Here is a 12934-nt window from a genome sequence, read left to right on the forward strand (position 1 = left end):
AAACTAGTTCAACCATTGTGGAAGTCAGTGTGGCGATTCCTCAGGGATCTAGAACTGGAAATACCATTTGACCCAGCCATCCCATTACTGGGTATATACCCAAAGGGCTATAAATCATGCTGCTATAAAGACACATGCACACGTATGTTTATTGCGGCACTATTCACAATAGCAAAGACTTGGAACCAACCCAAATGTCCAACAATGATAGACTGGATTAAGAAAATGTGGCACATATACACCATGGAATACTATGCAGCCATAAAAAATGATGAGTTCATGTCCTTTGTGGGGACATGGATGAAATTGGAAATCATCATTCTCAGTAAACTATCACAAGGACAAAAAACCAAACACCGCATGTTCTCGCTCATAGGTGGGAATTGAACAATGAGAACACATGGACACAGGAAGGGGAACATCATACTCTGGGGACTGTTGTGGGGTGGGGGGAGGGGGGAGGGATAGCATTAGGAGATATACCTAATGCTAAATGACGAGTTAATGGGTGCAGCACACCAGCATGGCACATGTATACATATGTAACTAAACTGCACACTCTGCACATGTACCCTAAAACTTAAAGTATAATAATAATAAAATTTAAAAAAATAAAAAAAAGAAGTGCCTGTTCATATCCTGCACCCACTTGTTGATGGGGTTGTTTTTTTCTTGTAAATTTGTTTCAGTTCTTTGTAGATTCTGGATATTAGCCCTTTGTTGGATGAGTAGCTTGCAAAAATTTTCTCCCATTCTGTAGGTTGCCTGTTCACTCTGATGGTAGTTTCTTCTGCTGTGCAGAAGCTCTTTAGTTTAATTAGATCCCATTTGTCAATTTTGGCTTTTGTTGCCATTGCTTTTGGTGTTTCAGACATGAAGTCCTTGCCCATGCCTATGTCCTGAATGGTATTGCTTAGGTTTTCTTCTAGGGTTTTTATGGTTTTAGGTCTAACATTTAAGTCTTTAATCCATCTTGAATTAATTTATGTATAAGGTGTAAGGAAGGGATCCAGTTTCAGCTTTCTACATATGGCTAGCCAGTTTTACCAGCACCATTTATTAAATAGGGACTCCTTTCCCCATTGCTTGTTTTTGTCAGGTTTGTCAAAGGTCAGATAGTTGTAGATATGTGGCATTATTTCTGAGGGCTCTGTTCTGTTCCATTGGTCTGTATCTCTGTTTTGGTACCAGTACCATGCTGTCTTGGTTACTGTAGCCTTGTAGTGCAGTTTAAAGTCAGGTAGCGTGATGCCTCCAGCTTTGTTTTTTTGGCTTAGGATTGGCTTGGCGATGCAGGCTCTTTTTTGGTTCCATATGAACTTTCAAGTAGTTTTTTCCAATTCTGTGAAGAAAGTCATTGGTAGCTTGATGGGGATGGCATTGAATCAATAAATTACCTTGGGCAGTATGGCCATTTTCATGATATTGATTCTTCTTATCCATGAGCATGGAATGTTCTTCCATTTGTTTACATCCTCTTTTATTTCATTGAGCAGTGGTTTGTAGTTCTCCTTGAAGAGGTCCTTCACTTCCCTTGTAAGTTGGATTCCTAGGTATTTTATTCTCTTTGAAGCAGTTGCGAATGGGAGTTCACTCATGATTTGGCTCTCTGTTTGTCTGTTATTGGTGTATAAGAATGCTTGTGATTTTTGCACATTGATTTTGTATCCTGAGACTTTGCTGAAGTTGCTTATCAGCTTAAGGAGATTTTGGGCTGAGATGATGGTGTTTTCTAGATATACAATCATGTCATCTGCAAACAGGGACAATTTGACAATTTGACTTCCTCTTTTCCTAATTGAATACACTTTATTTCCTTCTCCTGCCTTGTTGCCCTGGCCAGAACTTCCAACACTATGTTGAACAGGAGTGGTGAGAGAGGGCATCCCTGTCTTGTGCCAGTTTTCAAAGGGAATGCTTCCAGTTTTTGTCCATTCAGTATGATATTGGCTGTGGGTTTGTCATAGATAGCTCTTGTTATTTTGAGATACTTCCCATCAATACCTAATTTATTGAGAGTTGTTAGCATGAAGCGTTGTTGAATCTTGTCAAAGGCCTTTTCTGCATCTATTGAGATAATCATGTGGTTTTTTTGTCTTTGGTTCTGTTTATATGCTGGATTACATTTATTGATTTTCGTATGTTGAACCAGCCTTGCATCCCAGGGATGAAGCCCACTTGATCATGGTGGATAAGCTTTTTGATGTGCTGCTGGATTCTGTTTGTCAGTATTTTTTTGAGGATTTTTGCATCAATGTTCATCAGGGATATTGGTCTAAAATTCTCTTTTTTTGTTGTGTCTCTGCCCAGCTTTGGTATCAGGATGATGCTGGCCTCATAAAATGAGTTAGGAAGGTTTCCCTCTTTTTCTATTGATTGGAATAGTTTCAGAAGGAATGGTACCAGCTCCTCCTTGTACCTCTGGTAGAATTCAGCTGTGAATCCATCTGGTCCTGGACTCTTTTTGGTTGGTAAGCTATTGATTATTGCCACAATTTCAGAGCCTGTTATTGGTCTATTTAGAGATTCAACTTCTTCCTGGTTTAGTCTTGGGAGGGTGTATGTGTCGAGGAATTTATCCATTTCTTCTAGATTTTCTAGTTTATTTGCGTAGAGGTGTTTGTAGTATTCTCTCATGGTAGTTTGTATTTCTGTGGGATTGGTGGTGATATCCCCTTTATCATTTTTTATTGCATCTATTTGATTCTTCTCTCTTTTCTTCTTTATTAGTCTTGCTAGTGGTCTATCAATTTTGTTGAGCCATTCAAAAAACCAGCTCCTGGATTCATTGATTTTTTGAAGGGTTTTTTGTGTCTCTATTTCCTTCAGTTTTGCTCTGATTTTAGTTATTTCTTGCCTTCTGCTAGCTTTTGAATGTGTTCACTTTTGCTTCTCTATTTCTTTTAATTGTGATGTTAGGGTGTAAATTTTGGATCTTTCCTGCTTTCTTTTGTGGGCATTTAGTGCTATAAATTTCCCTCTACACACTGCTTTGAATGTGTCCCAGAGATATTGGTATGTTGTGTCTTGGTTCTCATTGGTTTCAAAGAATATCTTTATTTCTGTCCTCATTTCGTTATTTACCCAGTAGTCATTCAGGAGCAGGTTGTTCAGTTTCCATGTAGTTGAACGGTTTTGAGTGAGTTTCTTAATCCTGAGTTCTAGTTTGATTGCACTGTGGTATGAGGGACAGTTTGTTATAATTTCTGTTGTTTTACATTTGCTGAGGAGAGCTTTACTTCCAACTGTGGTCAATTTTGGAATAAGTGTGGTGTGGTGTTGAAAGCCATGTATATTCTGTTGATTTGGGATGGAGAGTTCTGTAGATGTCTATTAGGTCTGCTTGGTGCTGTGGTGAGTTCAATTCCTGGATATCCTTGTTAACTTTCTGTCTCGTTGATCTGTCTAATGTTGACAGTGGGGTGTTAACATCTCCCATTATTATTGTGTGGGAGTCTAAGTCTCTTTATAGGTCTGTAAAGACTTGCTTTATGAATCTGGGTGCTCCTGTATTGGGTGCATATATATTTAGGATAGTTAGCTCTTCTTGTTGGATTGATCCCTTTACCATTATGTAATGGCCTTCTTTGTCTCTTTTGATCTTTGCTGGTTTAAAGTCTGTTTTATCAGAGACTAGGATTGCAACCACTGCCTTTTTTTGTTTTCCATTTGCTTGGTAGATCTTCCTCCATCCTTTTATTTTGAGCCTATGTGTGTCTCTGCACATGAGATGGGTTTCCTGAATACAGCGCACTGATGGGTCTTGACTCTTTATCCAATTTGCCAGTCTGTGTCTTTTAATTGGAACATTTAGTCCATTTACATTTAAAGTTAATATTGTTATGTGTGAATTTGATCCTGTCATTATGATGTTAGTTGGTTATTTTGCTTGTTAGTTGATGCAGTTTCCTCCTAGCCTTGATGGTCTTTACAATTTGGCATGATTTTGCAGTGGCTGGTACCGGTTGTTCCTTTCCATGTTTAGTGCTTTCTTCAGGAGCTCTTTTAGGGCAGGCTGGTAGTGACAAAATCTCTCAGCATTTGCTTGTCTGTAAAGCATTTTATTTCTCCTTCACTTATGAAGCTTAGTTTGGCTGGATATGAAATTCTGGGTTGAAAATTCTTTTCTTTAAGAATGTTGAATATTGGCCCCCACTCTCTCCTGGCTTGTAGAGTTTCTGCCGAGAGTTCCACTGTTAGTCTGATGGGCTTCCCTTTTTGGGCAACCCGACCTTTCTCTCTGGCTGCCCTTAACATTTTTTCCTTCATTTCAACTTTGGTGAATCTGACAATTATGTGTCTTGGAGTTGCTCTTCTCGAGGAGTATCTTTGTGGCATTCTCTGTATTTCCTGAATTTGAATGTTGGCCTGCCTTGTTGAGTTGGGGAAGTTCTCCTGGATAATATCCTGTGGAGTGTTTTCCAACTTGGTTCCATTCTCCCTGTCACTTTCATGTACACCAGTCAGATGTAGATTTGGTCCTTGCACATAGTCCCATATTTCTTGGAGGCTTTGTTCATTTCTTTTTATTCTTTTTTCTCTAAACTTCCCTTCTCACTTCATTTCATTCATTTCATCTTCCATCACTGATACCCTTTCTTCCAGTTGATCTAATTGGCTACTGAGGCTTGTGCATTTATGTCACATAGTTCTCGTGCCATGGTTTTCAGCTCCATCAGGTCCTTTAAGGACTTCTCTGCATTGGTTATTCTAGTTAGCCATTCGTCTAATTTTTTTTCAAGGTTTTTAACTTCTTTGCCATGGGTTCAAACTTCCTCCTTTAGCTTGAAGTATTTTGATCTTCTGAAGCATTCTTCTCTCAACTCGTGAAAGTCATTCTCTGTCCAGCTTCGTTCCATTGCTGGTGAGGAGCTGCGTTCTTTTGGAGGAGGAAAGGAGCTCTGATTTTTAAAGTTTCAGGTTTTTCTGCTCTGTTTTTTCCCCATCTTTGTGGTTTTATCTACCTTTGGTCTTTGATGATGGTGATGTACAGATGGGTTTTTGGTGTGGATGTCCTTTCTGTTTGTTAGTTTTCATTCTAACAGACAGGAGCCTCAGCTGCAGGTCTGTTGGAGTTTGCTGGAAGTCCACTCCAGACCCTGTTTGCCTGGGTATCAGCAGCGGAGGCTGCAGAACAGCGGATATTGGTGAATAGCAAATGTTGCTGCCTGATCGTTCCTCTGGAAGTTTTGTGTCAGAGGAGTACCTGGCCGTGTGAAGTGTCAGTTTGCCCCTACTGGGGCGTGCCTCCCAGTTAGGCTACTGGGGGGTCAGGCACCCACTTGCAGAGGCAATCTGTCCATTCTCAGATCTCCAGCTGTGTGCTGGGAGAACCACTACTCTCTTCAAAGCTGTCAGACAGGGACATTTAAGTCTGCAGAGATTTCTGCTGCCTTTTGTTTGGCTATGCCCTGCCCCCAGAGGTGGAGTCTACAGAGGCAGGCAGGCGTCCTTGAGCTGTGGTGGGCTCCACCCAGTTGGAGCTTCCCAGCAGCTTTGTTTACCTACTGAAGCCTGGGCAATGGCAGGGACCCCTCCCCCAGCCTTGCTGCTGCCTTGCAATTTGATTTCAGACTGCTATGCTAGCAATGAGGCAGGCTCCATGGGTGTAGGACCCTCTGAGCCAGGTGCAGGATATAATCTCTTGGTGTGCCGTTTGCTAAGACCATTGGAAAATCACCGTATTAGGGTGGGAGTGACCCAATTTTCCAGGTGCCATCTGTCACCCCTTTCTTTGACTAGGAAAGGGAATTCCCTGACCCCTTGCACTTCCTGGGTGAGGCTATGCCTCGCCTCACTTTGGCTCACGCTCGGTGCACTGTACCCACTGTCCTGCACCCTCTGTCCGACAGTCCCCAGTGAGATGAACCCAGTACCTCAGTTGGAAATGCAGAAATCACCTGTCTTCTGCGTCGCTCATGCTGGGAGCTGTAGACTGGAGCTGTTCCTATTCGGCCATCTTGGCTCCACCCCTGCATAATATATATTATATATAATTATATAAATTATATATAATATGTATTGATTTATGTATAAATATGTATAGTATAATTTATATAATTATATATTATATATTCATATTATACATAATTATATGTAATATATGTTTATTCATATATAATTTATAATATATATTTAATATAATTTATATAATTATATGTTTTACATGTATAAAAATATGTATTTTATGAAATATATTATATACAGTTATCAAGGTATGTGGATTGCCATTATATATATTATATATAATGATCAAGGTATGTGGATTGCCTAAAAATATTGTTCAGTGGGAACACATGGACACAGGGAGAGGAACAGCACACACTGGGGCCTGTCAGGGGAGGATGAGGGGTAAGTGCATTAGGAAAAAGAGCTAATGCATGCTGGGCTTAATACCTAGGTGGTGGGTTGATAGGTGCAGCAAACCACCATGGCACATGCTTACCTATGTAACAAACCTGCACATCCTTCACATGTATCCTGGAACTTACAAAATAAAATAAAATAAAAAATAAATAAAAATAAAAATATTATTCAGGCACATCAGCATCTCTCTCTTGGAAAACTGCAACAGCTTCCTAACTCATTTCCCTGACCACCCCCACCCCTTCTTGTGTGATCTTGCCCCACCTCCAAGTCCAACCCAATCTTCACTATGCAAAGTTTTATATATATATATACACACACACACGCATACATATATGTATACACATATATATGTATATATATACACACACATTTACACACACACATATACATGTAAAAATATGTATAATCACATATATGTATATATATCATTAGAAAGAGGGTTTTATTGCTAAAATTTGAATAACTTTGCTTCATTCAACACTCTTATTGGGAAAATCAAGTACTACCATTAGGATGAGACTCAACAAATGCCACACAGTTAGTGAGTGGCAGAGCGGAGACTAGAAACTAGGTCTCTGGGACAATGCTCATTCAACCACACTCCATCACCCTCTCCCATGATAATACCATCAAGGTATCAATATGGTGACCTTTGATTTACAAATTGCAGTATAATAATGAAACCTTTACTGAGTCCTCACTTCATGCCAGGCATTATGCTAAGTATTTTACAAGTATTAATTTATTTAACTCTCGTAAAAATCCAAATAAGTGCTGTTATTGTCATTATTTAACAAATCCAGAAATTGAGTCCCTGAGGAATTAAATAACTTGCTCAAAGAGTCACTAGAATATGTGATGGAGGCAGGATGTGGCTCTGGATGACATGGTTCAGAGCTCATCTTCTGACTTGTATATTATTCTGTATCCCAAGACTGAAAAGACTTATAACAAAGCAAAGATACATAGAGTCAGTGCTTAGCTTTTCCCTCTGCTCAACAATTCTTTTTTTCTAGTCATCTTATTTTCCAACTTTTAAGAAATGGAAGTATTTTGGAAAGTAGTGTGGCAATTTCTCAAACAACTTACAACAGAAGTACCATTCAACCCAGCAATCCCAATATTGGTTGTATACCTCTCAAAATATAAATTGTTTTACCATAAAGACACATACACCTGTTATGTTTGTTGCAGCACTATTCACAACAACGAAGACATGGAATCAAGCTACGTGTCCATCAACAGTGAATTGGATAAAGAAAATGTGGTACATATACATCATGAAATACTACATAGCCATAAAAAAGAACGAGATCATGTCCTTTGCAGCAACATGGATGGAGATGGAGGATATAATCCTAAGCAAACTAATGCAGGAACAGAGAGTCAAATACGGCATGTTCTCACTGAGAGATGGGAGCTAAATATTGAGAACACATGGACACAAAGAAGGGAACAACAGACAGTGGGGCCTACTTGAGGATGGAGGGTGGGAGTAGGGAGAGGAGCAGGAAACTGTGTGTCGGATACTGTGCTTATGAGCCCGGTGATGAAATAATCTGTACATCAAACCCCCATGACATGCAATTTACCTATATAACAAACCTGCACATTTACCTCTTAACCTAAAATAAAAGTTATAAAAAGAAATGAAAGTTTTGTAACCCCCAATGGATACACTGAAATCTCTGCTGAGAAAATTAGCAATGAGAGAATTATTTTTCTTCATAGATGAGGGGCCTGGACCCATAGAGGCTTAGACACAAGTCACCATTTCTCATTCACAAATGCAGATAAAGTGGCAAACCCAGATTTGGTTTACATGACAGTGTGAACTAAGTGCACATGCAGTAAAATGATGGTGTGTGTATGTATATGTGTGTGTGTGTGTGTGTGTGTGTGTGGTGAGGGGATGGGGAGTGAAGGTGGTAGATGTTGAAAGATACGGCTAGAGAGATATGCAAGGGATGAATCCTCGGTGGCCTTGAACTCTTCAGTTGCTGTGCATTGCACAGAAGCCACTGAAGAGCTTTAAGAGAGCATATGAACGATCAGCTTTATGTTTATAAATATCACTTTGCATAGTGAAGACTAGGTTGAACTTGGAGGTGTGGCAAGACTGCACAAGAAAGAGGGGTCAGGGAAACGAGTTAGGAAGCTGTTGTAGTTTTCTAAGAGAAAGATGCTGATGATTTGCTCAAGCAATGGCAGAAGTGCTTGAACAATATTTGTAGGCAATCCACATACCTTGATCAATATGCATTTCAGTGATGAAAAATAATTTCTAGCATCCCTTAAGCTCTTGGGAGTTAGTTGATTGAATATAATGTTGGCTGAATGCTGGTGGTGTGTGGATGCTTGATTAGAGATTTCAAATGAACTATCCCCTGTACTTGGGGGTGGAAGAGGATGAAAACTGACAAACAGATTTATCACATTGTTGATGCTGAAGAATTTAAAATTAAAGTACTCAGTTGACAGCATAACTGAATGATGTGGATGTGGATGGTGGCTCGAAGAAAGTGAATTGGAAGAGATCCTTATCCTAGAGGATGCTTCAGTCTACTGGAGATGAGATGAAAAAAATGGGCACAGTTGCCTGATCAGATTAGGCAGTGAATAAGGAAAGATGCAAGTGCAGGTGATAAGAGCTACAGATATCACCATAGTTGGCAGGTGGTAAAATGGGCTAAGAGTCAGGAGTAGGCTTAACTTTTCATTCATATAGCAAATATTTATTTAGCAGCCACCATGTTTCAGTAATTGTGGGGATATAACAGTGAACAGAATAGACAAAAAAGTCTCTCCCTATGGGCAGTTTACGTTCTTGGGCTTGAGCTGGATCTGGAAGGAAGAAGAGGCTTGATTAGAAGAGAGAAGACAACATCGGTGGGGGACAGCAAGTATGAAACTTAGACTCAAGGAAACTCAAGGAGATTTAGGGGAGAGGCCAAGGAGAGTTAGTAGTAGGGGGCAACAGGAAATCAGATTTGAGGGGGAGGTTGGGGTTTGGCTTGACAGCTTGGCAGGGGAGATTGAACTTTATGTGCAAACTTCACAGAGCTCTGGGGATGTATGCAAACTTCACATTGAAAGGATGCAGCGAAAACAGCAGAGCAGATGGCGGGGAAGGAAAATCTGTGGCCATCTCAGCATTAGTTATTTTTCTCTTTCACTCTGCCCTGTCTTTTTCTCCTTCCTCTGAGTTTTAAAGATATCTAAAATATTGCAATTATGTGTGAATGCATGAGTAGAATCAGGTGAAACAGCATACAGATTGGTGGAAATTATTATGCAACTGATTTAGCAATAATGCAGACAGAGTTCTCAGAATGAACACTTAACCATTCTTCTTCTGGCCGTTTAACTATATTGTGAGCTTAAGAATAAACCCAGACAATTGATGTACTTGGGTGGAGTGGGTCCCTGGGCAGGATTATATGGACAGAGTTCCTTCATTGGAAGTCCCTCATAGGGAATTTAATGTTAAATGACTGGTAATAAAGTGGAGAATTAAGATTCAGCGAGAGGGAGGGGAAATGAATAAAGTTTCCAAATTCTTTGCTCTCCCTCTTATTCATACCACATGCTTTATGGAATCTTTTATCATTCTGACACTTGCCATTTATATCCCCAGTGTCCTCTCCTGCCAGATTTATTTTACTCTTAATGTTGAAGAGAAATAAAGCTGCTTATGCAATTCTGTAGCTTGCCCTTCAAAATGTAGAACCCCATGATGATTTTTGTAGTAATGAATCCCTTGAATTCATCAGAGCAAAGATGTGCATCATCATTATGCATTATCATTACCTTGAACATGGGAAGCTTCCCTGTTCAGCCCAGATGTCCCCAAGCTGCAACAACCTGATGGCACAAATCATGGTGGAACAATTGTGGAGACTCCAAGCCTGGGCAGAATCTCCCCCAGTGATTTCTGGGAGTCTCCAGAGGGGCCTTATCTGTGCTCAGGGACATGTCTGCTCACATCCTGCTTCTGCTGCTGGTGCCTTCTGAGATAATGCCCTCTGTGTGGCATAGCATCCCTTCAACCTTTAGCTGCCTGTGGCCTCAGAGGACAAGGAGGCATGGTATTTTATGGTGAGTTCTTGCATCTTATCATCAAGGCCCAAAGCATCACTGCTTGAATCTGGACTCACAAAATCATTATGATTTTCAGCCTTGAGCTCCTCTCTCTACAGAGTTTAACACAAAGCCATCAGAAATATGCATAATAATGTGTGTTCAGTTTTAGCATTTAAAGACTGGAAATAAACTGATTTTCAACCAAGAGAAGATATTGTATGAATAAATGGTGTTATATCCGTACTGTGGAATAAAATGCAGACATTGCAAAGAATGAATTAGATTTATTTCAGATTACTTGGAGGGATTTGGGTTGCAAAATAAAGACATAGAAATGCTTAGAAATGTAATTCCCTTTTATACAACAATATATTTTAATATATTTTAATATATGTGTATGTGTAAGGGATTGTTTCATACCCTTTTTTTTTTTTTTTTTTTTTTTTTTAGAGACAGGGTCTTGCTCTGTTGCCCAGGCTGGAATGCACTGGTTACAATCATAGCTCACTGCAGCCTCAAACTCTTGGATTCAGGTGTTCCTCTGGCCTCAGCCTCCTGAGTACCTTGGACTATAAGCATGTAGCAACATGCCCAGCTATTTTTTTCATTTTTAGTAGAGATGGGGTCTCTCTATGTTGCCCAGTCTGGTCTTGAACTCCTGGCCTCAAGCATCATATGGTCTTTATATGATTTTGTTAGTATAAAGTAATAGAAGGGAAGGACATAATATAGGTTATTAAAATGGTATCACACACCATTTTGGGTCCTGCCTATAAACCAAAAACAAAATGCTAAGCCAAACCAACTAAATGGACCCCCTTTGGGCCAAGAGAAGCCTGAAAAACTAAATTCCCAGCTACGATGGGAAGGGAGGTTGCACAAGCCTTGTTATATCCCTTCCCTTTTGGAGCTTAGGCACAACTGACCAGCATTAACATTAAAATATGAGGTCATAGGACTGACAAAACAGACTCTTTATCACAACAGGATCCCAAATTTCAACCTGACTCTGGTATAGCATCACATGACAGATAGGATATCTTGAAGAAAATCGAAATATTTTACCCCAAAATATATTTCTTTGACATATTTTTAAATGGTCCTGCAAAGCTGCCTTTCAACCAATTGCCAAACAGAAAATCTTTGAATCCACCTCTCCTGCTCTGCCTCCTTTGGGATGTCCTGCCCTTTCAGGCTGAACCAATATATACCTTATGTGTATTGATTTATGTCTTTCCTGTAATTTCTGTCTCCCTAAAATGTATAAAACCAAGCTGTAACCCGGTCGCCTCGGGGACGCCTTCTCAGAACCTCTTAAGACTGTTCCTGGGCCATAGTCACTCATATTGGCTCAGAAGAAAACTCTTTAAATATTTAAACTTTTCTTTTTTTATTGTTGTTGTTGTTAATATGCCTCATATTTATTCAGTTAACTTTAAAAATTGGTTAATTTTTAAAAATTATGGCAGCATACACATAATGTGAAATTTACCTTCTGAATCATTTTTCAGTATATAGTTCAGTGGTATTAGTATCTTGTTGTGCAACCACCACCACTATCTATCTCCAGAACTTTTTTCATCTTCTCAAACTGAAAGACAATTACGATAGCTCTACTAAACACCAACTCCTCATTCTCCTTACTCCCAACCCCCATCAACCACTACTCTATTTTCTGTCTCTATGAATTTGCCTACCCCAGCTACCTCATATGAGTGGAATCATACAGTATTGTATTAGTTTTTCTGTGACTGGCTTCTTTCACTTAGCGTCATGTCCTCAAGTTTCATCCATGTTGTACCATGGTCAGAATTTCCTTCCTTTTAAGGCTGAATGACATTCCATTGTATGTCTATATCACATTTTATCTATTCATCCATCAGTGGTACTTGAATTGCTTTCACTTTTTGGATATTGTAAAGAATGCTGCTATGAACATGGGTGTACAAATATCCCTTTTTTTTTTTGAGATGGAGTCTCGCCCTGTTGCCCAGGCTGGAGTGCAGTGGTGCAATCTCAGCTCACTGCAAGCTCCGCCTCCCGGATTCACGCCATTCTCCTGCCTCAGCCTCCCAAGTAGCTGGGACTACAGGCACCCGCCACCAAATCTGGCTAATTTTTTGTATTTTTAGTGGAGATGGGGTTTCACCCTGTTAGCCAGGATGGTCTCGATCTCCTGACCTCGTGATCTGCCCATCTCGGCCTCCCAAAGTGCTGGGATTACAAGTATGAGCCACCACTCCCAGCCAAATATCTCTTTTTGTCCTTGCTTTCAATTCTTTTGGGTCTATGCCCAGAAGTGGAATTGCTGAATAATATCATAATTCTATTTTTCATTTTTTGAGGAACTGCCATACCATTTTCCATAGCAGCTGTACCATTTTACATTCCCCACAAAAATGCACAAGTGTTCCAATTTCTCCACATCCTTGACGATACTTGGTTATTTTCTGGGTTTGTTTTTTTTTTTTTTTTTTTAATA

The sequence above is a fragment of the Pongo pygmaeus genome, chromosome 11 (genome assembly GCF_028885625.2).
Source record: "Pongo pygmaeus isolate AG05252 chromosome 11, NHGRI_mPonPyg2-v2.0_pri, whole genome shotgun sequence".
NCBI classification, from domain to species: Eukaryota; Metazoa; Chordata; class Mammalia; order Primates; family Hominidae; genus Pongo; species Pongo pygmaeus.